The following is a 25,535-nucleotide window of genomic DNA, read 5'->3' on the forward strand; positions in this document are numbered from 1 at the left end:
GATGCTCAGTCCAGCAGCAGTTGACTCCTGTTGTTGGAAAATAAAATATCAAAGAAACACGAATGTCATGAACTTTGTTTCCAATGTACTGTATACAGTACAGTCATACTTACATCATAAATTACTAGGTAGTAGTAACTACAATAAGCCTAAACCTCGAAAGCTCATTTTTTGCCCAGTTTTTGTTAAGAGCTTTGAAGTACATCTAAAACTCATTTTTAGCTCTGATACAAACTGATAATCCTTGTATCAAGAGCTCTGTCAGAGCGAAAAGATACTTTTAGATGTAAAAAAGAAAAAAGTTTGTTTTTTGGCTCATTAAAAAAGTTACTGTGTACCTTTAACATTAGAACCCTTTGGTTTTCATTTCATGAATATTGAAACATATTTCACCAAGAGATATCGTTGTTAGGTTGAGGAGCAGGGAGGCACGTAAATAAAAAGGCAGCAGCTAAGGAATTCCATTTGTCAGGAAACAAACCAAATACGTGGGATATTAATGATTTCTTTATAAATTTGTTTTAAACAAGGTGAGAGAGATAGGTGAAAGAGCCATAGCCCATACATAAAGGGGCTTTTTTATTTTTTTTGTGAAGGGAAACTAAAATCACATTTTCCTTTTTTTGTGGGTGTGTCCAAAGTCTGTGAAAATACTGATGCATCTTGTGTTCATTTTCTGGGGTTTAAATCCATACAAGCCATTACAAAAAATAGGTCTAATGAATATCTGCAAAACAAAAACAACATAATAAAAAGTATAAACCTACCTCACTTTGGCAGAAAAGGAGATCAGGCTTTTCCTTGAAGAATTTCGCAATGCCTGAGATCAGCTGTACTGGATCTTCACCTGGTGGCATCTTCATCCCATTTAAGTCGAGGAAGTCTTTGATGCTCTTTCCCTTTCTGGACATTTCTTCTGCCAGCTTTGTTTGCACTGGTAAGCCAAGGAGGTTACATGTGTGGTCAAACAGGTGAACAGCTTCAAAAAGGAAGGGCCACTCTTCCAGTACTGTTTTTACAGTGCTTCCTTTGTTGATAGTTGCACGCTGGATGGAATATGTTTCAGTCATCAATTTGCGAACACATGACTCCTGAAGACGACGGGTTTTGAAGGCACTTTTCAAGTCATCTTGTTTAGACTCTAGTTCTGCTATATCCTCAATAGCAGGCTGCCACTCCACACACCCATAACGATCTGAGAGTGTGGACTTTTTCCTCACTGGGTCTTCACCCTCTGCTGGCCTCTTTGTTGAGCTGAAGGTAAATGGCCTTCTAATATTTTCAAGTCTGTTTTCTAGCTGTATGAAGAGAGCATCATATCCTGTTCCAATGACTTTAGTTCCATTGAGCTCTCTGTCTTGAAAAGAGCAGGGATATTGTTGTACAATCTTCTTGGCAATCTCCCGCAGCTTTGCTCTTCCAGGCCTTCCACGCTCTTTACTGAGTAAATGGTCAATGACTACAAAAACCAGCTCTCTTCTCTCTTTAGGCTTTGGTCTCTTCTTTTCACTTAAGGCAAGCATGAGGTTCGGGGGCATTTTGTGCCATGGTACATCATGTGTCTCCGGGGATGGAGAATCCTCCAGGGGACCAGGTGTCGGAGGTGGAGTTTGGGGCAGATGGGCATCGTGTTGCAGAGATGTCGAAGCAGAGCCAAGTACAGCTTGTGACTCTATGGATAACATACATCACCAAAAATTAATGAAATGACCGATGTTACATTTATATATAAGATTTAAGCTATAACAATCCAGGTATGGTATGAATAAATGCATGTCACCGGCAGTATGTTTTACAAAACCACATTGCACTGGTTTAGCTAATAAAGTGTTATGAACAAGCTGAAACAAAAGTTGTCTAAATGTAGTCAAACTGTTTATCTTAAAAATCAGCCAGCAGCTAGGTTTAGAATTTGCCAATTTTAAAGATTCGTGTCAATGCTTTCTAAACTTGACAATATTTTGATGTTTTGATGTCATGTATTATTTATTTATTGACATTTTACATTTGTTTCCAGTGAGATATAACCGAGAATAGTGAATTATATAGTGAGTATAGAGAATAGTGAATTATATAATTATTCCAAGTCTGTAACAATGGTAACCTGTGGATTATAGGACATACAGATGGTACAGTGCAGAAAGATTTGGTTTATAAATGTAAAAACTTACCTGCACTGAAAGCTTGAATTAGTCTTCTCCGCTGAATGGGTGGCAGAATTCCATCGACATCCTCAGTCTTGACATAGTTAAGGTCATCTACATTGTTTACTCCAATCTCCTCCAGTCTTGCCATGAGTGAGTCCATTACATGATTACTGAGCAATGGCATAGCTTTCTGAACTAATTCTTTCACAAGCTCCATAGTGGCATATGCTTGAGTGGGATGAGTAACCTTGCACCTCTGTGGTAAAAAGAAAGTGGAGCATAATCATTAAGCTTGTCAAGACTTTCACAAATAAGCTTATCAGAACTATTTTTGTCGATTTCATAGACGCCAAGCTCAGGTACCCAGCTGGCAGTTTTCCCCCGCAGCAAAAGCAGGACAGTTGTTTCACTTTTGATAACAATGCTTGCTATTTCCCCCAACTGTAGTTGTCTTTTGGTATATCTATGTACAACAAGCATACCATTTGCATATGAAGTGCCTTTAACTTGCACTTTATCTGTAACAACTGAGTTAGATGAGTTAAGTCCAAAGTCTGCAACTGCTGCCCTTATGCCACCATCATAGAGCTCTGGATAAAAGCTAGTGGAGTCTGACACCTGAACCTGGCGCCTGAAAAAACTGCCCCGACTCTGATAAGCCTGAAACAGCTGATGTCTCTCAGCGAGTGACTTAGTGACATTTCTGAAGTTTTGACTTGACCTGATACATCTTTTAAAATAGCTATGCTTACTTTCAAAGCGCATGGTCCAAGTTTGTATGAGTGGACCAAACTGTGGACTCAAGTCTGCATAGTGAAGAAGATAGTGGTGTTTTGGTCTCAGATTTGAATGTGGGAATAACTCTTGCCTCATTTCCACATACTCTTCAGTCAGTACCTTCATGTAAGCAATCTGAGACTCTGAGAGGCTAGGTGCACAGACAAATTCAACTAACTCCCTCAGAAGAAGTACCAGCTGCCAGACAGCATTGTCAGCATCTTTAATTCTGTCATGTACCAAAATAGGCAGGAACCGCAATAGCCACCTGTTTTGGGCTGCATGGCCTCCAAGCTTTTTTCCTTTGTGTGGAATAGCATTTGGCTTGTTGCTGCTTTCATCTGGAAATCATTTGAGTCTGTCATTTAGTGACTAGTAACTGAACCACTTCTCTTCTTTAATTAAGCACTGCAAACGCATTGCCAGGTCATAGTCCACAACACCCTCGAACAAGTCATGTGCTAAACAGGGCGGCAGTTCAGGCTGGCACACGTGGAAATGTGAGAGTTTGTTGAAAACACTGTTGCCTTTAATGCCCCGATGCATGGTCACTTCAGGGTGACTCTCCAAAAACTGCACAGACTCATTATAATCAGCAGGATCTCTATGAGTGAAAACTGTGAGAGGGTCAGACAGAAACACATCTTTTGTGACTAGACAGTATCTACAGAAATACTGAGCAAAACTGAAATTTTCTGTAAACCCACCAATCATGTGGGAGCCCAGATTATCTCCCATTATGCATGCAACAGTACCTCTGTATATCTTATCCTCAAAAGATATGCCCTTTTCCTCCAGCTCACACAAGTCTGACACAAGCTCACTGAAAACTTTATCCACTCCAAAATATTTACAGTCTTTCTCTGTACAGAGCAGTACCAACTGGATTTGATCAACAGTTGATCTGATGTGAGGATAGAAATTTCCAAGAGTGGAGTACACAGCTAAAACTTTGTGCTTTGCTTGGCAGATCCAAGAGGATTAGCCACCTCGAAAGCGTCTTGAAAAATCATCACCTTTAAAGAATCTGGGTCTGTGGCAAACATTGCATTAGATCTAATGGCATGCCCATCAGTGAAGTCACAAAGTGTACTATCTTCAACATGAATAGGGTTAAAACTCTGCTGAGTTTCTCTTCCCTTTTTCAGCATTGCTCTGAGGCTATCCAGTAATGGAATCTAATGATAGTGTCTCCTCTGCCCTCTATCATCGTAGCCAAGTGTGACTTCAACAGGCTGAACATAGTTAAAGTGCGACTTGTAATACTGCAGCCTTCGACGGTGTGTAGTTAAAGGACCACTTGCATGTAAGGCCTCATGCATAGGGCTCCGCTCATATACACTCTTCCCCAGACATGTTAATGTTTCTGTTGGAACACCATACTGTTCAAGTTCTTGAGATAGCACATCCATTGTATACTCCTGTTGAATATCCTGAAGAGTTTTCATCTCATCCCTTACTTTGGTCTACATTACTCACATCACTTCCCTCATTCTCTGCAACATGTGCCCTCTCACCTGGAAAATGCTGTTCTGCAGCTTCACACAGATGAACAGGTGCTATCTGGGTGACACTCCACCCTCTGTGATATCTGGACAGATGAGATGAAAAGGATGTCTTTACATTAAATGTCTTAGAACATCCATCAAAGGGACAAGTTACAGTCAGACCCTCTTGTATGTGGTCACTCAAGTGAGACACCAGCCGTTAAACATCTGCATATTCTCTGCTGCAAAAATTTAACAAACACTTCAACTGCACAGACACACTCCGGTTCCAAGTTTGTCTGATCCCTGTGTCTGGGTGTGTTCGTGACATGTGAACAGCAAGGCAGTTGAATGAGGAAAACCTTCTTCCACAATCTTTATGGCCACATGATAAAAGTACGTTATTAAGATGTCTGTGTGATCTGCAGTGCTTCAGGTATTCTGTCAATGAGACGCATTTAAATTCACAGACATTACAAGCCAACATGATGGCACTCGTTAACTGGCGTCAGCCAGTTAACTATCTTTAGCAGGCCCAACTTTAGCAAGCCAAAACAGACGGCTAATGGCTAACGTTAAGTTATCATTTCTGTATCATGACCGAATAGGTGGATCGACTGAGGCTGGGGCTATGGTAACTTTAGCCCGTTCTCTCGCTTACTGGTGTTAGCTGGTTAGCTACTGTGGCAGACCCAACTCTTAACGTTACAGGCTAATGTCTAAGTTAGCATTGTGTGGCTTATACGTCAATGTTAACGGTAACGTTAAAGACAGGTTCAGACAGACTGGACAACTTTTTCTGATTAAAACTATACAGACATATATATACTATATGATTTTAGTTAAAGAAAATATAATTTGTACCACAGAAGTGCAATAAAGGTTTCCCCAACTCCGCAGATGAAACTTGAAACTTGATGCCCTCCGCTGACCACTTCTTCTTTCAGACGTTAGCACGTAACGGTGCTTCATGCTCCCACAATGCAATGCGTCCTTAAAAAATACGGTTAAAACGCCTGTAAAAAAATATTAAGGAAAATTCCTTCACATTAACACGGTACATTGTGCCGTATATTTACGGACTTTTCTTACAGTGTGCTCTTACATTAACACAAAAAACATCATTCAAACATAATCTGTCATGATCCTCATGGCAGCCCTATCTTCTCCCTTCATGTGTGTGTTGTCATTCCCTGTCCCCCTGTCTGTTCTGTGTGTGTGTGCTTGTGGGCGTGGTCTCCCTCCACAGGCAGCGCCAGGTGCAGCCACTCCAGCAATCAGCCCTGCTATAAAGACTCTGGATTCACTCCTGCTCGTCGCCAGATTGTTTCATCTGTACTCCTGGTTGTGTGCTTCCTGACTCCACCGTGTTTTTTGCCCTTTGTCCTGTGATTAGCCAGTGTAGCTAATTCTGCTGTGTTTTTCCTTCTTGCCTTAGACTGTTCCACCGTTTGCTCCTGCCTACCTGCCTGCCTGTGGACCTGCCTGCCTGCAGCCTGCTCACCTGTTCCCTCCTCAGTGTGAGACGCCACGTTGAGACTTTCACTCACCTTCACTGGAGATTTTCACGAACCACTATTGGATCCTGGGACTACACTCACCACTCCTCCCCCTTGCACTCGTGTTTCACGTGAGATCATTAAAAGACTTGTTATTTTCTGCTGAAACCCCACCTGTGCCTAATCTCCCCCCAGCAGTACCAGTGAGCGCCTTCCATCCCCGTAAGCCGTTCGTTCCAGCCCCTGAACGTTACGACGGTAACTTAGGTGACTGTAAGTCTTTCCTTTTCCAGTGCTCTCTAGTTTTTGAATTACAACCACTGACCTATAGTACTGACCGAGCTAAGATAGCTTATGTGTTGGGTTTGCTCACGGGGAGGGCTAGGGCCTGGGGGACGGCTTTTTGGCATAATCCACTCACTGCCAGTGCCACTTTTGAGCTATTTTCCAATGAAATGACTTCTGTTTTTGACCATCCCAATACCAGCCATGACGCTAGCAACCGACTGCTGAGCTTGCGCCAGGGTTCCTTAAGTGCAGCTAATTACTCAGTAGAGTTCTGTACCCTAGCAGTTGAACTGGGTTGGGACGACAGAGCACTTCAGAGTATTTTTCTGAAAGGTCTGAACGAAGCTGTGAAAGACTGTTTAGTGGGTAGGGCAGAGACTGACACATTGCAGGAGCTAATTGCATTAGCCATAAAAGTAGAGATAGACAAGTAGTATATTCCCCTGGTACTGCTGCTTCACCTACTGCTCCTCATGGGCCATCTGATACCCAGACGGCGAACAATAACCAGCCTGTTGCTTCCCCAAGACAAGAGGAACCCATGCAGTTGGGTCGGAACCGGTTAACACCAGCAGAGCGCAGTCGGCACTTCAAGGAAGGACTGTGTATCTACTGCGGAGAACCTGGACATCAACTCGCCACCTGCCCACAACGGTTAAACCCAAGGCCTCACCAGTCGCAGTCGGGGTTCTGGTGAGTAGCACTGTGGTTCCCATGTTACCCCGTAAACGCATCAACATAGATGCTGTTATTTTGCTAAATGGTAAAAGTTTAAGAATAGAGGCCCTAGATGATTCGGGCTCTGACTCCAACCTGCTAGATTCCCAGTTTGTTGAACAATCCCAGATTAAATCCTTCACCATTGATACACCCCTTGTGGTCAATGCGTTAAATGGTCATTTATTGGCTCACATCACACATCAAACTGAGACACTATCACTGTTACTAGCTGGTAATCACCGTGAACAGCTAGCCTTTCATGTCATGTCATCATCTCACGCCCCTCTAGTACTCGGGTTACCCTGGCTCCAGAAACATAATCGACTGGGCAGCCGGCAGAATCACTAGTTGGAGTTCTTTCTGTCATTCCTCTTGTCTCAAGTCTGCTCTTTCCCCATGTTCAAATAAACCCAGTGTTGCCTCACCAGAGCCTCCTGATATCTCCTCTGTACCACCTGTGTATCACGACCTAGCTGAGGTGTTCAGCAAGCAGAGGGCCCAATCTTTACCACCTCACAGACCTTACGACTGCGCCATTGAACTACTGCCTGGAGCCCCGCTTCCCACCAGCAGGCTCTACAACCTCTCCGCTCCAGAGCGAAAAAGCATGGAAACCTACATAACGGACTCCCTGAACTCAGGTATCATACGCCCCTCCTCTTCTCCTCTTGGTGCCGGGTTCTTTTTTGTGGGCGAGTAAGATGGGACCCTGAGACCCTGCATTGACTTTCGGGGTTTGAACAATATCACCGTTAAAAATAAATATCCATTACCCCTCATTAACTCTGCTTTTGAACCCCTCCATGGCGCTACAATTTTCACCAAGCTGGACCTGCGTAGTGCCTACTACCTGGTGCGTATAAGGGAAGGAGATGAGTGGAAAACAGCATTCAACATACCCCTGGGACACTTTGAGTACCTTGTTATGCCGTTTGGATTAACAAATGCACCGGCCATCTTCCAGGCTATGGTTAACGATGTACTAAGAGACTTCCTAAACCATTCAGTGTTCGTATATCTTGACGACATTTTGATTTTCTCCCACAACCTTGAGGAGCACATTGTGCATGTGCGACAGGTTCTGCAGAGGTTGTGGGAGAATAAATTGTTAAAGGAGAGAAATGTGAGTTTCATGTCACTTCTGTTTCCTTCCTGGGATACATTCTGGAGAGCGGGAGGGTGAGGACCGATCCTGCTAAGGTCCAAGCGGTGGCAAGCTGGCCTCAACCCGAGTCACGCAGACAGCTCTAGCGGTTCCTGGGCTTCGCAAATTTCTACAGGCGTTTCATCAGAAACTACAGTCAGGTAGTGGCCCTGTTAACCCAACTCGCATCTCCCTCAGTGTCATTTGTCTGGTCTCCTGCGGCTGAGGAGGCTTTCAGGGACCTGAAGAAACGCTTCTCCTCGGCCGCCGTCCTGGTTCAAACAGACCCTGCCCGCCAGTTCGTGGTCGAGGTCGACGCATCTGACGTGGGTGTTGGCGCAGTGCTGTCTCAAAGAGCTGCAGGTGACAACAAGCTACATCCCTGTGCATTCTTTTCCAAGAAACTGTCACCTGCAGAGAGAAACTACAACGTGGGTAACCGGGAACTGCTTGCTGTGAAGTTGCCGCTCGAGGAGTGGAGACACTGGCTGGAGGGGGCGGACTCACCTTTCACGGTATGGACAGATCATAAGAATTTGGCTTACATTGAAAGTGCTAAACGGTTAAATTCTCGCCAAGCCCGGTGGGCTTTGTTCTTTGGCCGATTCAAGTTTAACCTTACTTACCGGCCAGGGAGCAAGAATGTTAAACCTGATGCGTTATCCAGACAGTTTCACGATGACAGGGACAGGCCACCTGAGCCAGACACTATCCTCCCTTCATCCTGTCTTATCGGCTCCCTGACTTGGGAGATTGCGTCCTTGGTAAGGACAGCACTTCGCTCTAACCCAGATCCTGGTGGTGGTCCCCAGGGTCGTATGTTTGTGCCTGTCTCTGTCCGCCCTCAGGTCCTCCAGTGGGGTCACACATCCCGGTTCGCCTGCCATCCCAGTACTTTCTGCACCTTGACTCTGCTACAACGCCACTTCTGGTGGCCAACTATATCATCGGACACCCGTGAGTATGTCAAGGCCTGTACTGTGTGTGCCCGAGGGAAGGCGACCCATCGGCCACCTGCTGGTCTCAACCTTCGCAGGATCCGCAGAATCTGGAGGGAGTCCAGAGCAGCTCTCCTCCGCACCCAGGACCAGAACCGAAGGTTGGCTGACCGGTGGCGTACTCCTGCCCCAGAGTACAAACCGGGACAAAATGTTTGGTTAAATGCTAAGGACATTCCCCTTAGTGTGGCTTCAAAGAAACTCTCTCCCAGATTCATTGGTCCATTTGAAGTGGAGACCATTGTTAATCCCTCTGCTGTTCGCCTCAGGCTCCCTGCGTCTTTGAAGATTCACCCTACCTTCCATGTTTCCCAGTTAAAACCTGTCTCCACCAGTACTCTGTGCCCTCCTGCCGTCGCCCCACCACCCTGACTTTCACTCACCTTCACTGGAGATTTCACGAACCACTATTGGATCCTGGGACTACACTCACCACTCCTCCCCCTTGCACTCGTGTTTCACGTGAGATCATTAAAAGACTTGTTATTTTCTGCTGAAACCTGTAGTTTGAGTCGTGCTTTTGGGTCCAGATTCGGTACAAACCATAACATCATCATCAAATTGTATTTAACACCTTTTACTGCTGTAAATAATGTATCCAACTAGTGGTGAACATGAATAACTGCAGTGAATATCCAAAGAATAGACACTGAAAATTATAATAACAATCAAACCAGAGACCAAATTCACAGAACATCAGAAAATCAACATGAATAGTCATCTCTCTCACACTCACACTCACACACACACACACACAGAGTGTGTGTGTGTGTGCATGGGGATGTTTTCCATCTATTGGATGAACATAATCTAGTATTTACCCTTTCATTTCCTGTGCCAGTCATTTTTGACCGGGAACACCACAGGTGTTATAAAATTGTTGATCACCATTCCATCTTCCTCCTGTAGCTGAGAGGGGAAGAACAGCTACAGGAGGAAGATGGAGGTCCAGCTGCAGCAGAGTAACATCAGTGGAGTCTGGAAAAGCCTTAAAACCATCTCAGGACTGAGGAAACCAGACTCCCAGGCTGCCGGGGATCAGACGTGGGTGAACGACCTGAACCTATTTTTCAATAGGTTTGACCAGACACCCACCCCTCCCCCGGCCCATTCATCTCTGCTGCCCCCCACCACCTCTTCCACCCCCCCTGTTTCCTGCCCCATTCTCACCTCTACCTCCCTCTCCACTGCTTTCATGTCGCAGACACCCTCCACTGCCCCCCCTGACATTCACCCACCTCCCCCACCCGACACTCAGCCCCCCTGCTCCAATCTGTCCCTCTCCACTATCCAGGTGAGGAATCAACTGAGGAAGATGAAGGTGAAGAAGTCCACGGGTCCAGACGGGATCAGCTCCAGGCTCCTCAAGTCCTGTGCAGACCAGCTGTGCAGGATTGTGGAGTACATCTTTAACATGAGCCTGAAGCTGGGAAAAGTGCCACTGCTGAGGAAAACCTCCTGTGTGGTACCAGTACCAAAGATCCCTCACCCAAAGGACTTCAACAGCTACAGACCAGTTGCTCTCACTTCACACCTGATGAAGACCCTGGAGCGGCTGGTCCTTGTCCATCTCCGCCCTCTGGTGGGTCCTTTTATGGACCCACTCCAGTTTGCCTACCAGCCTGGCATCGGAGTGGACGACGCCATCATCTTCCTCCTGGACAGATCACTGTCCCACCTGGAGCAGCCTGGAAGCACTGTGAGGATCATGTTCTTTGATTTCTCCAGTGCTTTCAACACCATACAGCCTGCACTGTTGGGGGACAAGCTGGAGCTCACGGGGGTGGACCAACACCTCACGTCCTGGATCCTCGATTACCTCACCAACCGGCCACAGTATGTGAGGACTCGGGACTGCGTGTCGGACACGGTTGTCTGCAGTACAGGGGCCCCACAGGGAACAGTCCTGGCCCCTTTCCTGTTCACCCTGTACACTGCTGATTTCTCCCACCAAACACCCCACAGCCATCTACAAAAGTTCTCTGACGACTCTGCTATCGTCGGCCTCATCAGGGACGGGGATGACGGAGCCTACAGAGAACTTATTCAGGACTTTGTGGACTGGTGCCAGCGGAACCACCTCCAGCTCAACGCCGGGAAGACCAAAGAGCTGGTGGTGGATTTCCGCAGGCGCAAACAACCCTGCATTCAGGTGAACATCCTGGGAACGGACATTGAGATGGTGACGTCTTACAAGTACCTGGGAGTTCACCTGAACAACAAACTGGACTGGACTCATCACACTGCAGCAATATACAAGAAAGGTCAGAGCAGACTCCATCTGCTGAGGAAGCTCAGGTCCTTTGGAGTGCAGGGGGCACTCCTGACTTCTTTCTATGACTCTGTGGTGGCATCAGCCATTTTCTATGGTATAGTCTGCTGGAGCAGCAGCATTTCGGCAGCAGATAGGAAGAGACTTGATAAACTTATCAAGAAGGCCAGCTCCATCCTGGGATGCCCTCTTGACCCAGTGCAGGTGGTGGGAGACAGCAGGATGATGGCCAAGCTATCATCGCTGCTGGTGAAGGAGTCCCACCCCCTACAGGCCACTATCACAGCACTGGTCAGCTCCTTCAGTGACAGGCTGATACACCCCAAGTGTGTGAAGGAGAGGTATCGCAGGTCCTTCCTTCCTGCTGCTGTCAGAGTCTACAACCAGCACTGCTCCCAGTAGACCTCACTGTGCACTGTGCAATAAAAAAACTCTGCACATATCCACACACTTTCTGGTTTGCACAAATTGGACAATTTTTAATATCCATATTTATTATTTATTGTTTGTAAATAAAAATACCAACTGTTTAAACTTACACTGTCCATATTATAAATAATAAATACTATGTCATATTGTAAATACCAATTTCATATTGTAGATATTATGTATATACCAGTTAAATTCTATTTCTTATGTCTTATTATATTGTTTATTTTTTACTTTTATTACTGTTTAAGTTGATACTGTCCTTTGGCTGTTGTGACAAAGAAATTTCCCCATTTGCGGGACAAATAAAGGAATTCTGATTCTGATTCTGATTCATTTTTATTGAATTTTGAGTGGTCTAATCAACTTTGTATGTCCAAATGCCTAGTGTGGAGGATATCATAAGGCCTTGAGGCAATCAGAGGAAAAATAAAATTTTTATGATATTATGAAGTTGTAAATCGGTCAGATTTGACCCGAACACCACAGGAGGGTTAATTTGCTTACAATTTTGTGTGTTTTATTCAACTTTTGTACACTCTTGTCGTACACGTTGTCATTAGAAATGAATGGGGGAGACTACAATAAGTGTAAAATGATGAGCTCAGGTACATCCTCTTTTGTCAGATGGACACACGCACACACACACACACCTTGGGTTCCCTGACAACCACTACGGGAACCTTTGCCCAGTAGAGTCTCTCTCCCACGGGAACAACACCTGTTGGCAGTTCTCACAGACAGTTGCAACATAGTTTCAATAATATTGAACTTCTCTAGTAGCTTTGGTATATAACGCTTTTTTGAGGCCTTGCTCGCAGTTCATTGTGTGGCAGCACCATGGCAGATCGATATACCATAAGTGAGGCTCTTGATTATATATTTGATCACCACACTGGTGAGGAGGAGAGAGGCCAGGAAACTGGCAGTGAGGATGGATTAGAGGAGGAAGTGTCAGAAGCTGAAGATGACACGGAATATAATCCAGACCAAGAAATAACTGATGGGGAGGAATCCGGTGATGAAGAGGATGGCCATGCTGAGGCTGCTGTCACATTCAAGTCAAAGAATGGGAACTTATCCTGGTCTTCATCCCCACCTGAGAATCAAGGTAGGCTTTCAGCTGAAAATGTCATCAGGATGACACCAGGACCTACAAAATATGCTGTATCCCGGATTGATGATATCAAATCCTGCTTTGAACTATTCCTGACTGAGTCCATCAAAACCATAGTGCCAAACATGACCAACTTGGAGGGGAAACAGATTCAGAAAAGACAATTGGAAGGAGGTAACCCAGACAGACATCAAAGCATACATGGGTCTTTTGATTTTGACTGGTGTGTACAGATCCAGAAATGAATCTACCAGCAGTTTATGGGATGCAGAAAAGGAAGGGGTGCAGCCTGTGTGCGCCAAGGGATGTGAAAACAAGCATAACGTGCCATAAATGCAATGCAAAAACACCACTGAAGTTTGAGTTAACCCACTCCATCAAGTTTAGAAGCCTGATTTTGTTCTCAGTTTTCAGTTTTTTTCTGTTATCAGGTAAACACATCTGATCCGGTCACTTTTGACCAGAACACAACAGGTGTTACTTTATGTGACTGTATAACAATTTTAAATGGTTTCAAAACAAATGTCCTTGGTAACTTTGACCCAGAGTTGTCTGTGATACACAGTATACTATGTTTCATCTGATTTTTTCTTTGTCAAAATAATCCAGAAATTATGTTTTTTAGAACTCGAATTCAAGATGTTCAAGCTCAGATCAATGAGGCATACAGGCCATAAATAACAAACAGAAGTTCAAAACTTGTAATGTTCACAAGAACTTAAGGTGATAAAAAAATCTAGCACAACAAGAAGTAATAATATATGTATTATTACAGTTTTTATGATGAGTCTTAATGGACGGTCATTTTTAACCAGGAACACTAAATTGTTTAACATGAAATGAACACAACATGAGGGTTAAGCAAAATATCAAAAGCATCGATATTTTTACTTGCATTCCAGAATCTGGTCATCATTTAGGTTTTCATGGTACTGTCATTTTCAAGTTGCTGAATAGCAGATAAAGGCCTATTCCATTTTATTGTAACACAATAGATTATACATTATTTTAATCTACCTTGGAATTTACAAATGCTAACCCACTCATAACTTTTTTTGTAATAATCTTTGTTATTTAAGCATCATCCGAATTCAAGCTTTACCCATCAACAAGTTTACCGATTGCACATGAACGTGCCACTGCCCTGTGTTTGACCTCCCCTTCCCCCACACGTTACACTGCCTACAGCCACTGAAAGACTCGACATATCTGTCTCCATAGAGAGTTTGACCTACACGAAGAAGGTAAGAAACAAAGCCAAATGTATAGTTTATATGACAGTACTGTGTCAACTCGATGCTGTTGTGAACTTTTCTAACTACACCGCATATTAGAATATAAATGTTTATTGAAGGTGGCTTATAAAGCTAGCTCGCTAGCAGTTTTAACTAGCTTAGCGATCAGTGCATGTGTAACCGTGTAGATTATTATGTGTTTATTATTTTAATTATAAACTTTAGGTTGTTACCCTTAGAATTATTGTTATTATATAACAGGATGTCATTGGTTTTATTTTGGGTTAAATTATGAAGTATTATTAATTTAATTAATTATTTAAGTTGGTCTATAATATTTTATTATCACTCTGTGTTTCCCTTTAGAGATGTTTTCAAGAGAGAGAAAGTATGTGTTGTATGATGTTGGTTCCGTGTGACCTTGTTTTGGTGGGGACAGATTATACAGATGCACAAGAGAGAGCTAGCTCGCCCGAGTGTACGTTGCCTTGTCGTTGAACCTGACCTGTAAGTGAAGAGAAGAATAAAGTCTTCCTGTTCTGCCGTAACGGTGCCCTTTTCATTTGAGAAGTATTTAGCCCCTTGTACCAGCAATACCCACGGCCCTGGCACGCTACCCATCCAGAAACCAGGGTTACAAACTGGTAGCAGCGGTGGGTTTTTTTTCTCTTCCGTGAATTAGCCGAGGCAGTCAACTAGCTAACGCCGTGTGGGATCTACCGGACTACAGGCCGCCAGCGCAGCACTCTGCAAGTTTGTTTTTTCACATTCATCTCGACGAGACGGTTTTGTGGACAGTGCTACAGTGCTAATGCGGGCTGGAGTTTTTTTTCACCTGGTTGTTTTAAGTTGGACAGTTTGGGAATCATGTCGCTGCAGTCGGTTGCGGATGGCGCTGAGGACATCGTTGAGGACAACGACTCTCACTCCGACAATGACGGTGCAAGCTGCACAACCCAGAGAGACACGACAAAGACGGTTCTTCACTACAGAGTGGAGTTGCCGCCATATTTTCACGGCGATGGTAAGGACAAAGAAAGTTTTTCTCTGTGGAAAACGAGACTGGAACTAGCAGTTAAAGCATGTGCAGAGGGACAGCAGCTAGATATCGCTACGATACTTCCCACTCACCTAAGCGGAGATGCACTGGCATACTGGCTGTCTTTATCACCAGATGTGCAACAGGACTATGAGAAATGTGCAGCTAAGCTGAATGAAGTTTTTGGAAGAAAACAATTCTTGCTGCATTTTCAGACATTTGTAAATGCCAGAAAACGCCTGCCTAAAGATCCCTTAGAAGTTTATGCTGCAGAAATTACTAGACTAGTAATTGAAGCTTTCCCAGAATATGGCAAACCAGCTATTGCCATGAAGCGCTTCAGAAGATTCATTTCTGGCCTGGACCCCATTCTTCAGCCCAAATGTCACGAGCATGGTGCAGCTACTCTTGAGGATGCTTTAGCTGTTGCATGTAAATGGGAACGTGCACAAGAGGCATTGAAACTTCTTCCTCCACCTGTCATTGCACCTGCACTCACGCCTTCTGCTATTCCTGCTCCACAAGAGGAACTGTTTGCAGCTATGGTGTCAACCAGACAAAAGAAATCTCAATCAGACCCATCTTCTGGACTTTTTGAGGCAGTTAAACAGCTTTCTAATGATCTTCATGCTCTCCGGCTGGAAGTTTCTCAGCTGGGACGTAATCCTGACCTCGCAGCGCAACACTGCACTCCACATGTTGCAGCTTCCACCCAAAAATATGACCAACACGATGAACAGAGGTATCGGCGTGGCAGAGAAAGATATCGTCGCTCCCCATCTGCGTCACCTGACCGTGGCGGATATTCTCCTGCACGACATCACAGATCCAGCTGGTCCCACAGTGATCATGACCATCACAGGCTCAGCCGGTCCAGCAGTGATCATCGCCCCAGATATCCCTCTACTCACCGTGACAGACGATACTCACCTACTCCTCCATTTTCTTCACCTCACCGATATGATCATCATTCTGCTTACCAGCAGGATCGCTTCAGGTGGGGCAGCCCAGACAGGCGCTACTCATCGTCCCAGTCCATGAGACCCACATCATGGTGACGCTCACAGATACACCTCCAATGACTCTGACAGATCCAGGTATGATTCACACTCTCCTCTCTCTGCCAGGCAGAGGCATCAGCAGCAAGGAGAAAGGGACTATCATGTCAGCTTCACTGAAGAAGACCCCCATCAGGGAAAAGAATGGTAGCAGGTGCTGAGGGCCAAGTGTCTGCTGCTACCAAACGTGAGGCCCAACAACCAAAGTCACCTCTCCCTTGTAAAGCCCCCACACGCTATGTGATTTCTATTATAGAGAACATTGCCACTAAAGTTTTCTCAGACTCAGGGTCGGACATTTCACTGATTAGTGAGGCCTTTAGGATGTCAGTCCCCTCTTTGAGAACTAAACCCATGCAACGCTCTGAGCTTTTACCTAGGGCAGTGACTGGTGACTATTTAGATAACTTAGGCACACTTCCTATAACCATCAGGCTAGGTAATGAGATGTTCACCCACATAGTCCAAGTGGTCAGGAACATAACACAGCCAGTAATCCTAGGTTGGGACTTTTTGCTTTCACACCATGCAGTATTGAACGTGGGGGAAGGTAATTTGAAAGTGGGCAGCAATACCACTGTTCCTCTCCTGCGTGCTACTGATGTGGCTCCTTTGAGCTGCCATGCTGTCACTCTATCACCCGTAGTTGTTCCTGCTATGTCACAGATGACTGTTTTAGCTAAGGTTCAGCCCACTATTGGTGTAACTGATCTTGACACAGACTACACAGGTATCCTAGAGCCAGGTCCACCAAGCTACCAGGGCCTGTTAGCAGCAAGGACGCTAGCTCATGTACAGGCAGGGTTGATTTATGTTAGAGTAATGAACCCCACTAATACTGAGCTCCACATTCCATCTGACACCAGATTAGGTGATTTCCATGCACTTGATGAAGACAACGAGGTTGACATCCATGTTGAGGAACCTAGTGTATCCACAGTTACAGCTAGGACAGAACCATCTTTTCAACAGTTGTTACCGGATGTTGATCTCGGTCAGGCAGAAATTACTGATGAACAACGACACAAGCTTCAGTCTTTATTGTTGTCATACAGTGATGTTTTCAGTGCTCATGATCATGACTATGGACACACAAAGATAGTTAGACACAGTATCAGGACAGGAGATGCTCCACCCATTAAACAGAGAGCATACAGAACCTCACCCAACATAAGAGCAGAGATAGACAGGCAAGTTCAGCAGCTCCTTTCACAGAACATCATTGAAGAAAGTTGTAGCCCCTGGTCTTCCCCTGTTGTGCTCGTCAGAAAGAAAGATGGTAGTTACAGGTTCTGTATTGATTATAGAAAGGTAAATGCAGTCACCATTAAGGACTCATATCCCCTACCACGACCTGCAGATGCTCTTGACAGCCTTTCCGGTGCTTGCTGGTTCAGCACCATGGACTTATGTAGTGGATATTGGCAGGTAGAGCTTGAAGCACAAGACAAGGAGAAAACAGCTTTCAACACTGGCAGTGGACTGTACCAGTTCAAGGTTATGCCTATGGGCCTAACCAATGCTCCACCAACATTTCAGAGACTAATGGAGCTGGTGCTTCACGGCCTGCACTGGAAAGAGTGTTTGATTTATCTGGATGATGTCCTTGTTTTCAGTCGCTCTTTTGCAGATCACCTACAGAGTCTCACAGAGGTTTTCAGCCGTTTTCGCTCAGCTGGTCTCAAGTTGAAAGCCAAGAAGTGCCAGTTTGCACAAACACAAGTCACCTTTCTCGGACATGTTGTCTCCAATCAGGGACTGCAACCATATGCAAGGAACCTTGAGAAGGTTCGGAGATGGCCTACGCCCAGGACAGCTACAGAGGTGAGAGCATTCATTGGACTGTGCTCTTACTACCGTAGGTTCATCAAACACTTTTCTATCATTGCAGCTCCATTGCACACTCTCACACACAAAGGAGCAATCTTCAAATGGACTGTTGAATGTGAGGATGCTTTTCAATCCCTGAAACATGCTCTCACTCATCCACCTATCGTGGCACATCCCATTTTCACACAACCTTTTCTCCTGTACACTGACGCTTCACAGGGCAGCATTGGCTCTGTGTTGTCTCAACGTCAAGATGATAAAGAACGTGTTATTGCCTATGCAAGCCACACACTCAGTCCCTCTGAAAGGAAATGGTCTACATTTGACCTTGAGTTCTGGGCAGTTGTTTGGTCTGTGAGACATTTTAAACACTTTCTCTCTGGCAGCACATTCACTGTGATTACAGATCATAAGCCCCTCCTGAGTCTGAAGAAGACCCCAGTGGACAGTGACCCTACTGGGAGACGCAGTCGATGGATCTTTGAGCTGGATGTGTACAGCACGCTAATGCAGACGCCATGTCCAGGCGTCCGACCACTGAGGTTCACAACAAAGCTGTCCAGTGTGTTACCTCTTCCATCACCACCACAGAAACCACAGCATTGCTTAGCAGAGACACAAATGACAGAACTGTCACAATTTTGCCAGAACTTAGCCACACACTTTTCGGTTGACCTAGATAAACTGCAGCAACAGCAAAATGAAGATGAATGTCTCAGGGAGGTCATTGCATGGCTACATGATAAAAAGCACAGACCCCCTATTTGGCCGTTTAAAACACTCCTCCCCCACACTGAGAAAACTTTGGCATGAATTTCCCAAGTTGCTAATTCGACAGGGAATCTTGTGTAGAAAGGTCAAAGCAAACCCAAACACACCTGTTAACTTCCAGGTTGTTTTACCCACAGTTCTCATCTCCACAGCATTGACATGTTTACATGGTAATCACTTCAGTGGTCATCTGAGTGCAGAGCGCACACTTCAAAGAGCTAGACGTATCTGTTATTGGCCATATATGACCCGTGATATCCATAAGTTTTGTGCTGAGTGTTTGCCATGTCAGACACGGACCTGCCCCACTCCACATGAAAGAGCTCCCCTGCAGCCTATCCAAGCTGAGAGGCCATTTCAGAAAGTGGCCGTAGACATCACTGAACTTCCTGTTACATCAGCTGGCAACAGATATGTTCTTGTAGTTATGGACTATTTTACCAGGTATGTCAACCTCTTCCCATTGAAGGATCAACGTGCTACTACAGTGGCAAAGTGTATTTCTGAGGAGTACATCAGACATCATGGGGTGCCAGAGTCAATTCACACTGACCAAGGGAGACAGTTTGAGTCAGACCTCGTCAAGCATCTCTGTGGTTTCCTTGGCATTAACAAGACCCGCACATCACCATACCACGCCCAGTCAGATGGCATGGTTGAGAGACTGAACCGGACACTGAAAGATCAGCTTGATCAGTACATTGTTGAAAGTAGTGGTGAATGGGACCAGTATTTGCCACAGGCTGAGCTCGCCTACAATTCAAGTGTTCATTCAAGCACTGGGTTTTCTCCTTTCTTCTTGGTTAATGGTAGAGAACCTAACTTGCCACTTGATGTTATGCTGAACTGTTGTCCCACTGTAACCTCTTCTACCCCTGGTACACCAGCAGCTTATGCAACACACCTTGCTACATGCTTGTCATGTGCTTTCAGAGAAGCAGCTCACAACTCTGCTACAAACAAGCAGCGTCAAAAGACCCAGTATGACAAATAGGTTGTGTTCCACCCTCATCATCCAGGTGATTTAGTTCTCCTGGGTGATCCTGCACGAAAGATGAATAAGCTGGCTCCCAGATGGAAGGGCCCCTATGTGGTCCTGCGGCGCATGAACAATGGTGGTTACCCAGGTGTTACATATGAGATCAAGGATCCAAGGAGCATAGGCTCACGAGAATGGATTGTTCATCATAACAGACTGAAAACCTACAAAGGGACTTTTCCAGCTACCTCTCCTGTCAGACAGGCACCTACTGTACCTGCTGAGGTGGGCACAGCACCAGCCCCTCGCCTCACGGCCTTGTCAGGGGCCTTGCCTTTTCGCCCTCCCACTGCCCTTTTCATTTGAGAAGTATTTAGCCCCTTGTAACCTGCAATACCCACGGCCCTGGCACGCTACCCATCCAGAAACCAGGGTTACACATGCATCAAGTGTTAAAAGCAGTAGAAAGTAAACGTCTTAGTTTATGGTTTATCAACGATTTTTTTGTGATAATTCACGGAAATTAGGCATTTCTAGTGATGTTGATAGGTAAAATATGAAAAAATGTAACTCACTATCGCTGCGTCGTGCGCACCCTATTTTTTCCCTGATAATTGTACATTGTGAACAAAAATACATGTTAAATTAGTCTAATAAGAATCAATCAAACAAATGTCACTGTCCATAAATTCCAGCACAAATAGTGTCTATAATAAAGTAGATAAACAGTGTCTTAAAGCTGTATGTAGGAACACATGTCCATCGCCTCTACATTCCATTTAGGTTCTGCTCTTGCATTAATTACTCCTCTCATCTGCAAGTTGACTGTTTTCAGGAAAGAGATGCCATGAAGTCTCTCACCTCTTCACCTGACTTGTTTTGCTTCCAATGAAACCGTCAGATTGACGCATCACAGGAAAAAACCCTCTTCTTTATTTACAGCTTGAATAACCCTTTTTGCCCTCTTCCCCCACTCAAGATGAACACTCCTTTCTCTCTCAGGTCGGTCGAGTTCATCATCAAATGAATCTCTCTTCAGGGATGAAGAGGAACAGAAGAACTGTCATAACCATATGTTATAACTTATTTCTTTGCAATTGGAAATTAGGTAACGACTCTGATGTTCGGTGTCTTCTTGTCTTCTTGTGACAAGGATTATCAAGTACACCCTCCAGAGTAAAAGCACTCTGGGCCTCTCCTCTGTTTTCCTAGCCCTCCTGCCCAAATGGTTTACGACTATCTCTTATCATACATTCCAACCTCTAATGGTTTCTGCACTCATCCAGATTTTAAGCAAGTTCTAAATTATCATTAAACCAGGAACTTATGCTCTTAATTTTAACAGATTAAGAAACAGCTAAAGAAGTTGATAACACTGAACTTTTCCCCGTGTCACTGTGATGAAATTTGACTGAAATCAAGATTTAATGTTTAATGTGTCCTGTGTGAAAACCACAGCACCTCCTGATGATAAGCCCTGGTACGATTGGAACAGACCTTCAGGAGATCTTTTGTGTAATAAGTTCCTTGATAACCAGTAAATGTTTCTGATATGTTTTGTTTAAACAAGTATTAAGCTAGAACCAGGAGGAATAAGTATAAGTGATTCTACTAGTTCTACGGTATATTCCAGTGTGTTTTTATTTTGATCCAGTTTTAATTTCCTTTAATTGTTCAGTGATCTTTAATCATGACATAATCCTTTTTCATGATAGACAAGGTCCATCTATTGAGCCATGGTGAGATTCTATGAAAGGTGAAGCACGGTTTTGAAACGTTTAAAACTATAGTTTAGTTTTAGTGAGTTCCTATGAATCTTCACACTCACCACTATCTACTTGGAGACAAAAAGCTGGCAGTCCTGCCCCCAGGCCCGCCCGCCTTTTGGAGACAACAAAACAGAGAGACCTCACTTCTCTCCTCAGAGTTTTCGAGTTGTTTTCAGTTGTTTTTCATTCTTTTAAGTCCTTAGTTATTCTTAGTCTCACTCTTAATTTTGAAACTCTCATCTTTGATTTTTCTTTACTTTTACTTTAACACGCTTCAAGACAGCGATATCAGCAGAAGTGCTCACGCATTGATTTTTCTCATTTTTATATTTTTCGCAGTATTGATTAGCTTCTTTTTATTAAGTTTGTACCAGAACGAAGTTCTGTTTTAATTTTATTATACAGTTAAGTATCGTAACCTGATTTAGAGGAAGTGAACTTAATTTAGATTATCTTGTATTAAGTAACAACGGAAGATCTGCCTGATCAACGTATCATCCTCCGTTATTTTATCCAAGAAGTTAAATTTAGTTTATGAAATCAGAGCCTGAGAACCACCACTCGAAGCAACGAAGAAGAACATCTTTATTAAAATCATCATCACAACACTACAGCAACTTGCTGTGTCTGAAACCGTGCAAGTGGTTTCCAACGAAAGACAGACTTTGACAAGCCAGAACGGCTCTGACCCACCACGCTCTCAAGCGGTAACTCCCCGCTGGGCATTGAACCAGGATCGTCACCGGCCCGGTACTGGACCGGCCACACTCTTCCTAAGACATCGGACTGAGGTCCCCAACCAGCTGATACCGGACGAGCTGACACCCGGCCATTGGACCAGGACTTCCGGCTAGAGTCGCAAACCACCGGAGAGAAACCCTCCGCCGCTGACTCTGCCACTCTGCTAAGAAAGTAGGCTCTCCATCACCCATAACAGCTGGATTCACACATGATGAGTTGGTGTCTTATGGTTCTGATCTTTTAGTTTAAGAGAAATTCAGTTAGGATTTGTTAGTATTAAAATGACTCTCGTAATATTTAGGCTAAATGCTTCAACCTAACTCGTGATCTCACCATCAGCCCATATTCCACTAATAACCCATTACTTAGTTATTCACATGTCCTGTTACCTGTTATTCATTTAAATTGCCATTTCATTTATTTACTCTGAATTATTTGGTCAATAAACATCAGCTCCATTATCAGATGCACACCGTGAAACAGCTCATTCACGTATGATTATGTGGATATTTAATAACAATAATACACTAATAACAATCCCTCCACCACCCCTATTGACCTGTAGGAGTCAGGACAGAGGAGCAGAGAGAGTGAGAGGGGAGAAACCTCTACTGGAAAGGTGAGTCTAAAGGATTTCACAGGATAGAGTCATTTGTGATGCAGACAGTTTTGGAATTTTATGGGGTGACTTCCTTCTGGATTATCAGCTGTGTTTCTCACTTTACGCATGGATGCACACAGTGAAACAAGAGCTGAGCACATTCACGTATGATTTTCATCAGTGGAAAATAATAATAATGATAATAATAATAATAATAAATAATACATTAATAATAATTACTTCACCACCCCTATTGACCTGTAGGAGTCAGGACAGAGGAGCAGAGAGAGTGAGAGGGGAGAAACCTCTACTGGAAAGGTGAGTCTAAAGGATTTCACAGGATAGAGTCATTTGTGATGCAGACAGTCTTGGAATTGTAAGGAACTTGATATGAATATGAAATATGAAACATTTCAGTCAAAGTGCACCATATAAGACTTATTTAACTTGAGCTTTTATTTAGGAGAGTAATGATTGGAAAGTGGAGATAGCCAAGAGAGAGATGTATAAGCCAAATTAGCCTGGCCCAAATATTTTCAAGAGTACCTTAATATAACTGTAATTTATGTAATTAAGTAATATTTTTTCAGGGCTTGAAATTACAACCATTTTAGTCACATATGTGCCCAAAATGTATTCTGTGCGACTTCAAAATATTTGGGGGTAAACAATTATTGTGTTGTGAGTGAAAGTCATGGCATTACCCTCTTTGTTGATCAGTTATTAATTCAAATCATCAGAATCAGAATCAGAATCAGAATTCCTTTATTTGTCCCGCAAATGGGGAAATTTCTTTGTCACAACAGCCAAAGGACAGTATCACACTTAAACAGTAATAAAAGTAAAAAATAAACAATATAATAAGACATAAGAAATAGAATTTAACTGGTATATACATAATATCTACAATATGAAATTGGTATTTACAATATGACATAGTATTTATTATTTATAATATGGACAGTGTAAGTTTAAACAGTTGGTATTTTTATTTACAAACAATAAATAATAAATATGGATATTAAAAATTGTCCAATTTGTGCAAACCAGAAAGTGTGTGGATATGTGCAGAGTTTTTTTATTGCACAGTGCACAGTGAGGTCTACTGGGAGCAGTGCTGGTTGTAGATTCTGACAGCAGCAGGAAGGAAGGACCTGCGATACCTCTCCTTCACACACTTGGGGTGTATCAGCCTGTCACTGAAGGAGCTGACCAGTGCTGTGATAGTGGCCTGTAGGGGGTGGGACTCCTTCACCAGCAGCGATGATAGCTTGGCCATCATCCTGCTGTCTCCCACCACCTGCACTGGGTCAAGAGAGCATCCCAGGATGGAGCTGGCCTTCTTGATAAGTTTATCAAGTCTCTTCCTATCTGCTGCCGAAATGCTGCTGCTCCAGCAGACTATACCATAGAAAATGGCTGATGCCACCACAGAGTCATAGAAAGAAGTCAGGAGTGCCCCCTGCACTCCAAAGGACCTGAGCTTCCTCAGCAGATGGAGTCTGCTCTGACCTTTCTTGTATATTGCTGCAGTGTGATGAGTCCAGTCCAGTTTGTTGTTCAGGTGAACTCCCAGGTACTTGTAAGACGTCACCATTTCAATGTCCGTTCCCAGGATGTTCACCTGAATGCAGGGTTGTTTGCGCCTGCGGAAATCCACCACCAGCTCTTTGGTCTTCCCGGCGTTGAGCTGGAGGTGGTTCCGCTGGCACCAGTCCACAAAGTCCTGAATAAGTTCTCTGTAGGCTCCGTCATCCCCGTCCCTGATGAGGCCGACGATAGCAGAGTCGTCAGAGAACTTTTGTAGATGGCTGTGGGGTGTTTGGTGGGAGAAATCAGCAGTGTACAGGGTGAACAGGAAAGGGGCCAGGACTGTTCCCTGTGGGGCCCCTGTACTGCAGACAACCGTGTCCGACACGCAGTCCCGAGTCCTCACATACTGTGGCCGGTTGGTGAGGTAATCGAGGATCCAGGACGTGAGGTGTTGGTCCACCCCCGTGAGCTCCAGCTTGTCCCCCAACAGTGCAGGCTGTATGGTGTTGAAAGCACTGGAGAAATCAAAGAACATGATCCTCACAGTGCTTCCAGGCTGCTCCAGGTGGGACAGTGATCTGTCCAGGAGGAAGATGATGGCATTCATTGTGTTTAATGTAACATGAAGGGTCAGGCAGAAGGAGATGTGGAGGGAGAGAAAGATCAACAGGCAAGGTCAAGGCAGAGAGAGCAAGGGGATCCAGAGATGGATCAAGAGGCAGAGGAAGATCAAGATATTACAGAGAGAGAAGGAGAGCAAACAGACCAAGAGAGGGAAATTGATGAAGCAGCTGCAGCATCTCACTCCACTACAGGGTTTGATTTAGGTGACAAAGACACAGGGCCCAGACAGGTAAAGCTGAAGAGCTACCCACAAGATAGCTTTGGTACGCAGAAGCGAGCATTTCACCACAGCTGGTTTGAAAAGCACAACTGGTTAGAATATTCAGTCAATCAGAATACAGCTTTCTGCTTCCCATGTAGAGTGTTCGGCAAAAACATCAAACATGATAGTTTGGTCAGTAGTGGTTGCAAGAACTGGAAGAAAGCTTTAGTCATCTTTGGCAAACATGAGATTGCACAAACACATAAGGACAGTGT

Source organism: Pagrus pagrus (genome assembly GCF_965226575.1).
Source record: "Pagrus pagrus genome assembly, contig: HAP1_SCAFFOLD_51, whole genome shotgun sequence".
NCBI lineage: Eukaryota > Metazoa > Chordata > Actinopteri > Spariformes > Sparidae > Pagrus > Pagrus pagrus.